This window comes from Sceloporus occidentalis, unplaced genomic scaffold (genome assembly GCF_023333645.1).
Source record: "Sceloporus occidentalis isolate IW3139 unplaced genomic scaffold, rSceOcc1.0.p SCAF_125, whole genome shotgun sequence".
Taxonomy (NCBI): domain Eukaryota; kingdom Metazoa; phylum Chordata; class Lepidosauria; order Squamata; family Phrynosomatidae; genus Sceloporus; species Sceloporus occidentalis.
In genome coordinates, this window is record NW_028317105.1 from 1248997 (window position 1) to 1263671 (window position 14675).

Genomic DNA, 14675 nt, shown 5'->3' on the forward strand with positions numbered 1-14675 from the left:
TCCAACTTTGGATACCTGATTGTGTTGGTGGTGTGTGCTGTCTTTTTGTTTTCTATGTCCATTGGGACCCTCAATGGTTCTACCTTTTGGAGGGGGGAGGGCAAGAAGATTTCCAGGTTAGGCACAGAACATCTGTGATACCAAGTACAAGCCTAGTGGTGTACACCCCCCCCCCCCATGCACAAATCCTAATGCTTATGATTTACTGGCTGTGGGTCTTAAAGTGCCAGGACTCATTTTACTGCTTTAGTGTTTACTGTTCTTATTATATGACTGTGCTTATTGTATGTCTCCTTTTATTATACTGTAAAGTGCTAGTAAAGAAGATCAAAAATGGCTACATTTTGCATGGCTCTCCTGTGCCGCTTTTACTGCATATAAAATACGGCGCATGTGTGGGCAAGAGAACCCAATGTAACAGAGAAAGAGATAAACATTTACATACCTTGTGTCCTTAAGACATGTCCAAGCCTAGGATACTTAAGGTGCATTGAAGTTTTAGTTTCTATGCACAATTATCATTAGACGTATTGTATTTTATTTTTTTCCATACATATCTATCTATATCTATTTATCTATCTAGAAAAGCTGAACAAGGATTTAGAACACCTAGGACAGTGATGGCGAACCCGTGGCACGCGTGCCGCTGTTGGCACGCCGAGCCGTCTCTGTGGGCACGCCGTGACTACAGTAATATACTATAGTCACGGCGTCCCCCGGACTACATCTCCCACAGTTCTCAGTGCTGAGCGCCGGGCGACTGGATATGACGCTTATATCCAGCCCCGGCGCCCAGCATAAACAGCTGTGCGCGGCTGCACTGCACAGTTAGAACGGAAGAAGCAGAAAGGAAAAAGCAGAAAGGAGGAAAAGGAAGCAGAAAGGAGGAAAAGGAAGCAGAAAGGAGGAAAAGGAAGCAGAAAGGAGGAAGAAAAAGCAGAAAGGATTAAGAAAAGGTAAGATTTGTGGAGAACCAAGGTGGGTGGGTGGTTGATTATTGGGGGGGTCTGATGTGGAGAACGAAGGTGGGTTAGGGGGGTCTGATGTGGAGAATGAAGGTGGGTGGGGGGGTCTGATGGTGGAGAATGATGTGTGTGCATATACATATGGTAAGGCATATGTATGGGCACTTGGGCAGGCATATGTGTGTGTGTATAGGGCAGCTGTGTATATGTGCGTGTATGTGCATACGTTTATGGGCAGTGTATATGTGCCCACAAAAGGTGTCTTTAAAAAAATACATGCACGTGTACAGTTGTTTTTTTTTTGTTTTTTTTCAATACAAAAAATGTTTAATGGAAAGCTCTGTTATTGTGTTTTTCTTTTTAAACAAAAGCTGTTAATTAGTTTGAAAAACTGTACGAATTGTTTTTTCTAAACTAAAACCTCGTTATTCAGGTTTAATGGCAGTGTTGGCACTTTGAAAAAAATAAGTCGTTTTGGTTTGCAGTTTGGGCACTTGGGCTCAAAAAGGTTTGCCATCACTGACCTAGGAAGCCACAGAAAAACAAGGGAAAAAAAAAAAAATAATGGGAAGATATGAGACATTCCACAGATCAACACAGAAATACAATCTGGAATAACTGAACAAAATATTAAATATTTCACATATTTCGTGTGTTTTCTTTTCATTTTGTCGAGACATACAGGTCTTAAATTCCATTCTGATATCATTGAAGACAAAAAAAAACTGTACTGCACTACTTATTGAAAGGTCCACAAATGTGATTACGATCCATGCATCTTCCCAAAGGAATTCTTATTTGTGAACGAAACCGACTGAAGAATATTTGCAAATATGCTTTGTATTGGCACGCAGAATGAAACAGAACGTACAAGACAAATAAATAATGTTCAAAGGAACAGTCATGGAAAAGTTTTACATTGATTTCCCTGTGCCACCCACAGTGAGACTATAAGAGACAATTATACGGGACGCCATTCTAGTAGAACCCATCAACAAAGGGTTAAAAGATGCTGAATCGTTCATACACATAGGCGCAGACCGACCATTTTTTCTGATAGCTACAATTACAGAAAGATGCCATTGGGCACATATCCCAGCCCTGTTTTCCACTGAAACATTGCCCATATCAAAGATGAACAATAACAGGGAATCAAACACAGCTTGCTTCACAGAAACATAGAATTTGACAGCAGATAAGAACCATTCGGTCAATCTAGTCTGCTGTAAAAAAAAAACTTAAATCAGTCCTTGGTCTTGTCTTTTATTCAGGCTAGTCTTATGTCTGTCTCATGCATGTTTTAAATTCTCTCGCTATCTTAACCTCTACCACTTCTCCCTGAAGGCTATTCTGCTTCTCTACCACCCTTTCAGCGAAGCTTCGCTCATCTCTGAAAAATAGCATTCCCTTCCTCTGGTTTCACAAAAGTTTTTGCTATGTGAATTATGTGCTATTTGTTACATTATAGTTTCTGCCATTACCAAAAACGTGATGCAGCTGCACATATCCAGCAGCAAGAACTGCAGATCCGGTGAGTATGGGGAGCTGAGGACCAGGCATAGTTGGTCCAGGTCTCTTTCTTGGCACAGTATCACAAAACCATCATATTGTTATATATAAATAAGGTAGACAATTAAGCCATTATATCAAAATAAAAAAATTAAATTAAATAAAAATAAAAAATAATTTAAAGACAAAAACTGTATATTATTTTCTTGCTTTTCTTCTGCATAATTGCAAAATATTGCCATATTTGAAGAAAAATAATGCATATATTTATTCCAGATCCATAATATTAATTGTTGTAGCAGTATACTTAAACATTTTTCATCTCACTTATAAGATAATTATTTTAAGTATGTTTCCCACTTTTACGTCCCTGTGTAAGAGCATTATAAGGAAAACACACAAGCTAAAAGTAAATTTATGCCTGCATATCCAGTATATAGACATAAATGCTCCACACAAACACATTAACAGCTTTTTATATCCACTGCACATATAAATGCACAATGGCATATCCCATAAACACATATTATATGGCTGTAAACAGAGCACATATTCCATATCTATTCATTGTAATGCGGTCCTCCTGATGTGAAATCCATTGTGACTCCCTGGGGTAACGGTCCCTGTCAATAACCTGCAGCTTGCATTATGCTTAGTACTGATACCTGCGCTGCTTAATAGACACTAGATGAGCTCAAGGAAATATGTAGGCCACTTGGCTTTAAGAGCAACATCTTCAATAAACAAAAAAACAGAGACCTGAAGGCCAAACCACAACCACCAACCCTGTCAGATGGCCCAAGCCCACAGGCAAGCTCTGGCAGCTATTATTATAAAAGGCTAAAGCCTACCAGTCATTTTTTCACTAACGACCAAGCCCAGCTTTAAAGCACAGCATCCCCATTGACAGGAACAATCCCATCCAGTCACAACAGCAGATCACCCAGCTGCCATAAGCAGTGAGGTCCACATCGAGACTCCTGTTTACACTTGGGGTGATCCCCAAGAGAGTCCCAGTAGAAAATATACATAAATTAAAAGGTAAAACTAGCCCAGCCCTTCAGTGAATCCTCAAAAAAGAGAAAATGGTTCTGCACTCAACTTCCAGGAAGTTGGGTGCTAGCAGGAAAAAAGGGGGCAGCATAAACCCTCTTGAAGCACACAAACAAAGAAAAGGAATCCCAGCACTCCAAACAGCTTCCAATCTTCAGGATACTTTATTAAGCGAGAGCAAACAAAAGCAACGTTTCAGCCAAATGTCCCTGTTCTTTGTTTGTGTGCTTCAGGGAATCCTCGTGAGGGTCTCAAGATTGATCTCTCATGTGTCAATACACAGGAAAAAATCCCCATCTCTGTTTCAGATTAACCCCACCACGAGTAATCCAGAATCAATGACTAAGACAAATTTCCCAAAGAATGCCAGAACAGATTTATTCATTTTACTTATTTATCATTTCATAATGAGAAAATTGATTGACAATGCTTTGATATTGTTAGGTAACAAAGACTACCTCTCTTCACCATGCCAGGTTTGGCTTCTTCCTTTAATTCATGGCCAACAGAGAGCTTGATTGACATTTACAACCAATCTCACACAGCCACTGCTAAACAAGCACACACAAAAAAGTGCACAATGTGAGCAACACACATATAACAACCAGCTAAGCTCCCTGAGCAAGGAGGTCTACAATTGGATGCACTTTTACACTATAGGAGAGCCCTAAGAGCTTACTGAGTAAACTCTTTCAAAAGCAGAGATTCTTCAGAGAGCTGGCCCTTAAAGTTATTTTACATACAATGTTTTGTGTATGCATAATTGGGGATTTTTCAGATTCTCCCCAAGCCTAAAAGTACGCCAAGCCAGTGACCTCTTTTCGAAAGCACTCATAACTGGTGGAGTGTAAGGTCTGCAATGGTGGAACGCAATGGTGGAACGCAGATCTGTGTCAGTTTTTGGTTTCAGGTTTATGTGACCATGATGGATGTTTGAAAGCCAAGTTTGTAGTCTCTTGATTTCTATTTTTATCAGAGCCAAGCATGTGAAGCATCAGATTCCAGCCCTTCCTGATACTACAGCACAGGCAACTTGGGCTAATGCTATGTCAAATCAACTGACCAATGAACCCCAGTGCGTTCATACTTTGATAAGAGGCTGCTGTTTGTGTTCTGCTTTCTGTCTCAGTTTGCTTTATATAAAGTTCTGATCTTGACTATACTTAAGTGAGAATGTTTGAGATTGTTCATTCATGTGAAGAACTTTTGACATCCATAATAGTAAATTACAATGATTTTTTTTTTGTTTGTTTCAAGAGGAAGTCCCGCCATTTTCTTTTAGGATTTTACGGTCGTCCTTTGGTTTTACGGAGATCGTTATAAACTGGTGATATAACGAATAGTCAAATAAACTAAATAAACATAGACTAGGGTAACTTGATGAAAAACATTACTGCTTATTCCAAATTGTCCTGTATAATTTACATAAACCACATATGCCTCTAAGATATCTCCTGCCGAATATGTAAAATAAATTGGTCAAGCAAAACTCTTCTAAACACCCCAGTTTAGACAGTTCAGTTTAAAGCTAACATGTTATACGTATATTTTATAATATTATACATATTGTCCTATTTGTGAAACTTATCAGGTCCTCATTCTGTAGAGGGCAGCCTTGTTTCAATTTAGGAAACGTTACCTATTTTTTTCCAGGGGAAAAATATATATTCTGTCATGCTTAAAACTATCTGGAGCATATTAAAATCAGAGATTGCATGTGTGGAACAGTGTGAAAGAAACAAGTTAGCTTTTGCTTCTACAAATAATATTTACGCCTTTAGCCTTAAACAAACAATTATGTGTTCATTCTCTCGCTTGATCTTCATTTGATTTTTTTCTTATGTTGTGGTCAGATTTCCTCATCCCTGGTGCGCTAATAAGATGGTTCCGAAATTACATTATTAAAGGATTACAGATCAACTGAAACAGATTATTCATGTTTTTGTGGTTTCTGTTAAAATGTATAATACATGTGGATTACAAGATTTAATGTTTCCTAATGTGAAAAGGTAGCATAAAACACATAAAATACATAAACTATGAAATTACTCTGTTCCAGCAAGAAGACTTTCTTTTTTTTTTTTTTACCATAGATGGTGTTTAATGTATAGATATGGTTTATATATCCAATGCAGTTGCCACATTTTTTTGTGATATTAGAAAACAAACCTTTAAAAAAATATATATAATTTCACAATCTAATATTATTATTTCGGTGTGCTGGATAAAACGTATACAAGTCTTCATAACGCTGCCCTGTTGTAAACAACCAAATCTCTAAGCCTGAAAGGTGTTGATCTACATTGATTGCGCTAGGTAAATAAACCAGAGAAGATCTGTTATCTTATTCTTTTCTCTGAAAGTTTAGTCACGTAAAAGAAAAACAAAAAAAACATAGAAACTTTTGAAAAGATTTAACCTTTCATGGGAACAACCAATCAGCATCTGCTATTATGTCCCATGCATCCCTACTATTGATGAATGCATACTTTATTATGTATCCTTTGCCTGCATCAAACATGCACGTTACTGATCTTTAGGAGAAGCTGCAGCTCCAGTAAAACACTGCCTCATTGGTCCCATTTCCCCATCACTGATTGGCTTACATTGGGATGATAGGGCAGCCATTGCTTTTAACAGATAAAGCTTTATTTTCATTACAAGATCCAACCAAATGTATGGATATAGAACACTCAAAGCTATGTATAGTAAGCATGGTACTAAGTAACAGGTAAATGCAAATTATGGAGCCAATAAAACAGCGGGTGATCAAAACGTCACTGTCTATGATTCCTACGTCCTTTGTGAAATGGATAGTTTCTAAACATTATTAGCATTAGTGAATATTGTTTTGCTTGTGTTACTTTATACACTGGAGTACTCGTTATAGTTTTTCTTGCCATAACATTCCGAATCCGTGGATAGAATCAATAGCTACTTCCAGACAAAAAGTGATAGAGATGACATTTATAATGACGTATTTAATTATTAATGTGATACATTCAGTAGCGCAAATGGAACAGTGCCTTTAAAAAGTGACTTTGGGAATTTGTTCTACTGTATTTTCATAAAATCTGAAAGCGCTGGCAAATCTAGAAAAAAAAAAAAGCCATTTAGATCAGAAGTAAAATGCATGACTGCAGTGAGTTTTCCCTGTCTGCAGCTGAAAATGTCTTACTAAGTATGAATATGTCATATATTAATATATAAAGAACCTTTTTCCCCTGCTACGCTCACTAATGTGAATACCATTATCTGGCGTCAGATACATCGGCTGTTGTGTCTCTTGTTGTCCTACCTAAAGATCCTGTATATTTTATAAAAATATGTTTTTTTCTTTTTTTCTTTTTTTTTCAGAACGCATGAATGCTAGGAAATTATAAATGTGAAAGAATGATTCGAAGCGCTTTAGAAATAAAATTAAATATAAATATATTGCAGCAACCTCAATACACCATCCACAGGCATATAGAGCAATCATGAAAAGAAGAAGTCAGTACAGAGTGTCAAGCATGTGATAATAGGGTAAAATTATAAAAAAAAAGAAAAGTACGCTTACAAATTATAAGAGCTTGTTTCCTGTGGTGCACAATGTAATACATTAAAGTGAAAAAACATATAGATATAGTGCAACAACGTTAAAAGTAACAGGTGCTCACCCCTTGGTATGGGGAGCAACCCAACTGCTCACTGATTTACGCACGAGGAAACAGCCAAAAGGGACCACGATCACCGCTGGGCACAATATCAGACAATTCTATGGCTCAAAGTAACAAACAGACCAAAGGAGCATGGGTTAAAAAGATATGTCAAGATTTATTCCCCAAAAAACCCAATAATTTGTATCTTTGTTCCGCCCAAATCACCTGAGGAAGCACATTGGGCATTTCGCGCCACACACAACCAGGAAGTAAACGGTAACTGGAAGCCTCGTGGGAAGATGTATCACACGGCGCTTGTTTGTACTGGAGAATGCAAGAACGCAGTGCTATCGGAAGTGTGAGACCTGGTTCTTCCTTTTTTCTGCTCATTTGGTTTGGATGAAAATCGAGGGGACATTTTTAGTTGAGGAACAAAATACGTTGCCCGGTGGCCACATTCGCTCTCATTCACTCTCTCTCACGCTCTCGAAGTGTGATATTTCCAATGGGAAAAAAACTACAACGTTGGCTATAAGATAGTGATAGAGTCTGAGTAACCGCACCAGTAAAACATCAAAGTACCAAATCTATGTCTCTCCTAACCACCAACTAACTGAACAGCCAATAGTGCCATTTACTTTTTTAAATCAAATAATGGAATGTATTCAATAGAAGAAGGATTTAACATTTAAAGTCTTCCGCATCACTATGTATTGTAAAGGGCCAAGCCTGTGAGGGGGCTGGGGTGGCCCAAGAACCTCTGCCCCCTATTAAAAGCACTATGAAGGGTAAACTCACCAATAAAGGACATTCTGATTGGGTCGTTCTGGAAAATTTCACAGTTTTTCATTCTCTCACCTCTCTGGTCTTAATAAATCGAATTTCTTCTGTATTGAGTAAAGGCTAAAATTATATTCAAGTGTCGCCTTTCTATTATATAGGCCTAAATTGTCCTGGGATGTACAAGATGTTTTGATGTTAACGCAGGTTGTACCTAATTATAATTTAGAAATTAATTCAGAAGCATGGAATTAATTTTTGGTGTTGTCAGTAATATCTAATGTACACTGGAATGCTGGCTTTCTAGATAGGGTTATTGCAATAGAGAGATTCTGGGTAGGCACATGCAAATAAGGCTAACAATTATCACCTTTGCCTCTATATCCACTTTATACATGGATCCCTTGAAAGTAATTCCCCGCTGTACAGGACAGCCTTTAGACAAAACTCGGGAAGAGATGCAATAGCCAGATCACCACTACTAATAATACTTCTACTACCCCTTAAATTTCAGTGGAAGGGTTTTCCATCCCCTTTACCCGCCATAACTTATGTAATGGTATTTCTCGAGCTACCTCAAGTATTAAGCCGGCGTCACAAGTTTCATGCTGATGAGTTCTATGAAGGGCAAAACAGCTGTCCATGAGCGGTGATCTCTTCTTGAGTTTTGTCTAAGGGCTGGTTTGTACAGCGGGCAATTACTTTTGAGGCATCTGTGTATAAAGTGGCTATAGAGGCAAAACGTGATAATTATTAGCCTTATTTGCATGTACCTACCCAGAGGCAGCATCATGAGATTTCTGGCTTGTCTGGTGTTTGTAGATGAGTGTTTAATAATGCTTCTACTACCCCTTAAATTTAAGTGGAAGGGTCTCCATCACCTTTACTCACCATAACTTATAGATATATGGATGAATATAGATATATACAAACAAACATACTACTGTCCAAAAGCAAACTACTGTCACTGTAGAAAAGTGACTCCAAACTTTTGGGACTGAAATGTACAGTTTTTTAATGGAACCTTATATAATTATTTACATTTGGAGTTGTATAAAAGACTTAGTATAAAGTATATTTCTTCCTATATGCATGGCTTGTGGTGTAAGGGAGAACCTAGGTGCTTAATTTCAATGACATATGTGTGTACAGTTGCCTTTATGTAACATGAACTTATATTTATAATGAATCATCCAAATCAAAATGAATACATGTTTTAATGGTTATTAGTATATTATATTATACCCTATTCATAAAACACCACGTGTTCTGAAGACTGGTGTAGGAATATGAACTGTGCGTATTAAATACAAACCACATGTTGCGGAGCCCATACCTCCTGGAGTTTAGGAATATTTTCTCATTATATCAACGTACAATAGCTGCAGCACATATATAATAAACAATAATTCTAAATATTAATGGGATACTTAAGGTTGATTCTTCAATGAGTACACTCAATGATTCCTAAAATGATTTAGTCTCTCTTCATAACTAACAATAGTCCTTTTAAATTGGCCAAACTTTAATTATTTAAAGTCATGTTTTCTGTGTATATTTTACTTACAAAGCATATTGTGATGGAACCTATTATTTTAGCATGGATACATTGATAGCGATAGCAGAAAATAACCCATCGACCCAACTTTTGCACATAGGATTTCTTATACATCAAGGAACAGAACCTTAACCTTGGTTTACATATTTAATCGTTTTGCGTTTGCATGCATTTCAGAGTGATCCAAACCTCAGCTATAACACATTTTCACAAATAGACTCTTAGCATAAGGCCTAGTTATATCAATAACAGTTTGCGTACTTTAGCACTTAACAGTTTTAATGATCTGATGGAAATTTACAAAAAAAAACAGACAGAATTTTAGTGGGAAAAAAATATTAATATTTAATTAAAATTTAATGCCAGAAATACAATGTGTTTATTTGCACAAAGTAATAAATGGCTGGCAATCTGTATATTCATACTTTGGGTACATTAGAATCCTTTTTTCAACCAAAAATATTAAAATGAGAAACTTTTATTTGTTCAAGGAACTGCTTAATTCCCCGATGATTCTACCCTATTCTGTCTTGGGCAGACTGGATGGTCCGAGTGGTTCTTATCTGCCATCACTTTCTATGTTTCTATATCTTATGCCTTGGGTAGGACCAACACTTTGTCCACCATTGAAAAACTTCTGTGGATGCTCATAGGATATTAGTCACCCCAAAAGAGGTCAACATTATAGCAAGGAAGAGTGATACATCTGCTGTAACCTCTAAAGAAGGATCACCAGGGACATTGGTATTGGCTCTCCTCCAAGGATGTGGCATGTGACAAGGGTGTGATGTGTAATTAACCTATTTTGGGGGGTCCTACCATAGATTCGCTATTCTCTTTTCCTTCCCAGACTTTATCTTCTACCTGAGCCTTAGTGGACAGAGTTCTTGTTATAATTAGACTTTAAAGCAGTAAGATGACTTCACAAGAGATGTTAATAATTATTAAAATCAGCTATTTAATCTCTCTCTAGAAAGGGTTTTCTATGTGGAAATAGTCAACATTTTATGAAATCCATCAATGATGTATTACGATACTAAGATATTAAGACACCTGATGGTATATCTTTATTTTGGTTAAAAAAAAAAATTCAATAATAAAGAAATACAGAAATCTGAGCTATTTTTTAATGTTTACACAAAACATTGCTTTGTCTGATGAAACTCATACACTAGATACATTGTCTTTTGTTCCCTCCGTCTTGTCTTGTCTTGCTCGTTGGAGGAAAATAACTTATGTTGATTGCTAAAGGCAGGGAATGGTGTCTCGGAGGTGCTATGTTATTCGGTATTACTACTAGTTCTGAGAATGATTTGGTAGCAAACAAGTCTAGAGGCTTAAAGGTTCTGCCAGTTCACGAAACAATGATGTGAGTTTGTAACCTAGATGTCCTCTGAAGCATTTCCAGTCTCTTGAACACTCTATAAAGAACGGAGATTCTGCCGGTGCCTAATACCCAAAATGTACTGCCAAGCAAAAATTATACAATAAAGAATGTGATTATCTCTGTGCAGCCACAGTCCATACGATTCGCTTCTGTGACCTCTATTCTTTATAACACTGGGCATATCAGTTCATGGAGCACCGAGAAAAACAAATTAAAAAATGAAAGTAAAATATGCAGTTAATGAGCACTCAATAAAAAATGAAATTATGCTTAATGATTAAAGTAAGCTTTATATGTCCAAAGGAACTAAACAATAAAATAGTTTATAGTTAAAGACAAGAAATAACGCTGACGACTAAAAGGAATTTCAGTTTGTCTCATCTCTGGTGTTCGGTAGATGTTTATATTAATATTATCAGAGCAACTGGAACATTAAAAGCCTTATTGAGCCATAATGTTGGAATGCTAATTAAAAACTGTATAAAAATAGAGTTCCCAAATGTGGCATTTTTCAATTTACAGGGTATTTTCTTATCCCAGCAAAAAAAAAAGAGATAAATAAAAAATAAATCTAAATACATCTGAATAAGCAAAAGTGATATGCTAGTGCTTGATTGCAAGGCTTGCTGAATCTTTTGATAATTGAGTATAATCTGTAGTCTCGCGGGCTTATTTAATAACTTTTATTACGGTCAGAAATTGTTCTCAGGCTCTCGCTGCGTAATTGGTCATTTTAAGTAAGTTTCTTATTGTTATAATTTTAAAAGGACAGGAATTTAATTCTCATGATACTGGGTCACTGTCCCATATAACCTGTTATCTACTAGCTGAAGATGTATATATATATGTATATATATATAGATATATTTGTGTGTGTGTGTGCAAACATATAGGAGTAGTAAAAGCATTATTAAACACTCATCTACAGACGCTAGAAGGCTTGTTTTCCCCTCAGAAATCTCATGGTGCTGCTACAACCACAAGGGATTCTGGGTAGGCGCATGCAAATAAGGTCAACAATAATCACCTTTTGTCTCTATATCCACTTTATACATGGACCCCTTGAAAGTAATTGCCCGCTGTACAAGACAGCCTTTAAACAAAACTCAGGTAAGAGATGCAATAGCCAGACCACCACTCATGGACAGCTTTTTATTTTTATTTTTTTTTTGGAAGCCCGAGGTGCGCGCTCCTTTGGTGACGCATTCTGTGCACAAGGCAGCAGAAGCCAGACTACGATACCGAGTTCCCTCACGGAGAACTCAGACAAATTCCAACCCCCCCCATGGGAGGGTCGGATCTTGAGTCTCACCCCGAAGAGTGAGACTCCTTGCTGGCTTTTTTTGAAGAGAGGAAGGGGCCAGAAGGCTCCCAATCCTCCCCCAGCAAAGTCCAGGCTTCACTGCCTCTTAAAAAGAAAACAGTGTCCAAAACATGGTTACAAATGCATGTGCCGTAGAATTGTGAGGGCCAAGCCGTGAATTTCAAGCCGTGAATTCAAAAGGGGGGCAAATTAATCAGCACTCGTGTAAAACAAAGTGCATTAAATAAATGAAGAAAAATAATTTAGGGACAAGCCATTGCTGGCCTGCCGGATTCAAAAATAAAATCTTAACCCCAAGACCAGAAGGTACCTGGGGAAAAGGTAGTGCTGGTAGGCCACCAGTGAGAGCAATGCGCTCACCATGTGCAGTGGCGTGCAATACCACACACGGTGACTCCAGCATTTCTGCCAGGGCAATTCCACCTCAGGCTCCATTTGCTATCCCAAACCCTAAAGCCAGAGGATCAGCATAGTCCCCCCCCTTCCCAAAGGGAAACTACACTTGATCTTAGCCAAAAGGCCAAGAAGCTGTATGTTTTGTATTTAAGTTTATTATACAAACTGATTATGATAAAACAGACATCAACCTGTTTTAGCAGGAGTACATAAATCGGTATTATCGGTACAGGTAGACAATAAGCAGTACTGCGACGCAGCGCAGGGCAATACACGTTACAGTACGACTTCAGTTACGGAAAGCTCAGCAGAAGCAGTGTACAATTACATTTCCAGACGTGGCGCATATGGTTAGCATTGGTGGAACATAACCTGGGGAAATGGGGGGGGGGGGGGCGAGGAGAATGGGGCTAGTCTTCAGCCTCTAGACTGTCCTTGAGAGAGTAGTCTCTCAGCAGGCTGTGGATAAGCCTGCGGCAGTCACGGACTGTGACCTGCTCCCTCCTCAGCACCAGGCGGTTCCTGGCAAACCATAGAGCGTCCTTTACACAGCACATGAGACGCCAAGCATCCTCAATGGCGCTCTCCGTGTGTGTTCCTGGAAAAAGTCCGTAAAGTACCGAATGGTAAGACAGGTACTTTCTCTCGATAGAGTCCTTGAGATCCAGCTCCAGGGCTCTGAACAAAGCCTGTGCAAACGGGCACTGCCAGAACAAGTGAAGAGAAGTCTCCTCCTCCACAATGCACTGTGGGCAGTGTCTATATCTGCACAGCCCCCTGGCATGCATAAATGTCCTTAGGGGGAGGCCTCCCTGAATGGCCATCCATGCCATGTCTTTATGCCTGTTGGTTAGCCTGCTCGACGACACGTTAGCCCAGACAGTCTTGGCTGTGGCGTCGGGGAGCCCTGGGATGTTCTCGATAGTGTCTTTGGCTCTGATGAACTTGTGGATCACACGGGGTAACCACAAGTCTGGTTTAACTCCCTCCAGTTGGTGCTCCCTTACAAATTTGCCCACGTCCGAGTAGAACCAGGGCATGGTCCAATGTTAAGGGACGGAGCTGTCCCACTTTTCCCACTTGAGCTGCCTCCACAGGGGCAGCAGGAAGAAGCGAGACATGGAGTTTCCAGCAGAGCCTTTCGCTACGTCTCTGAGAGTCCTGCGCACGCAGTTGCACACAAAGAAGGTCCTCAGCATGGTAGGGATGTCAGGCACTCCTTTGCCTCCCTTGCCGGGTTCCTTGTACATCACTGCGCGCTTTACTCTGTCCATTTTGGAGCCCCAGATGAAGTGGAAAACTGCTCGGTTGATAAAAGGCCAAGAAGCTGTTTTTTTTTTTTGTTTTTTTTTTTGTTTTTGTTTTTTTTGAAGCCCGAGGTGCGTGCTCCTTTGGGTGATGCATTCTGTGCTCCGAGGAGGCAGCAGAAGCCCTATACGAAACTGGGTCCCCACAAGGGGAACCCAGACAAATTCCTCCCCCCCCCATGGGAGGGTCGGATCTTGGGACTCTCCCCGAAGGGTGAGACCCCATTGCCATGGGGCACTCCCATCAGGAAGTAGCCCCCTTAGGCTTCACCACCAAAAGGTAGTGTCCGAAAACAAAGGTGCCAAATCGAAAAAACAAATCGTGAACGTGGCCTCGCATTAAGGTTTGGTGACCGTGAAATCCAATCAAAATAATTAATAGGCACACGTGCTTTAACACATTGTGATGTATAAATAAATAATAATTTAGGGGCGGGCCATGACTGACCCAGCCAGATTCAAAAATAAGTTCCACTCCATGCCCTGATGGTGCGATGGAGGGAGTGTAGGATCCGCCTGTGCAAAAATGTGCATTTACCGTGTGCAGCGGCGTGCAAGACTGCACACGGTAACTCCGACATACATCAGGGCAATTTAAGCACCTCGGGCTCCATGCTTTCCCGAACCCTAAGGCCAGAGGATCAGCATAGTCCCCCCCCTTTCTCAAAAGGGAACTACACTTGATCTTAGCCAAAAGGCCAAGAAGCTGTTCTGTCCTTAATGGGATACATCAGCATGAGATTGTAACATTGGCT

General features: G+C 39.2%; 1 non-coding gene across 1 annotated transcript; it reads right to left on the reverse strand.

Moving 5' to 3' along the window:
* Window positions 1–12566: 12566 nt before the first annotated feature.
* Window positions 12567–12749, reverse strand: LOC149281988 (U2 spliceosomal RNA). Its single transcript, XR_016278002.1, has one exon. It is a non-coding gene; the product is annotated as a U2 spliceosomal RNA (small nuclear RNA).
* Between the last annotated feature and the right edge of the window lie 1926 nt (window positions 12750–14675).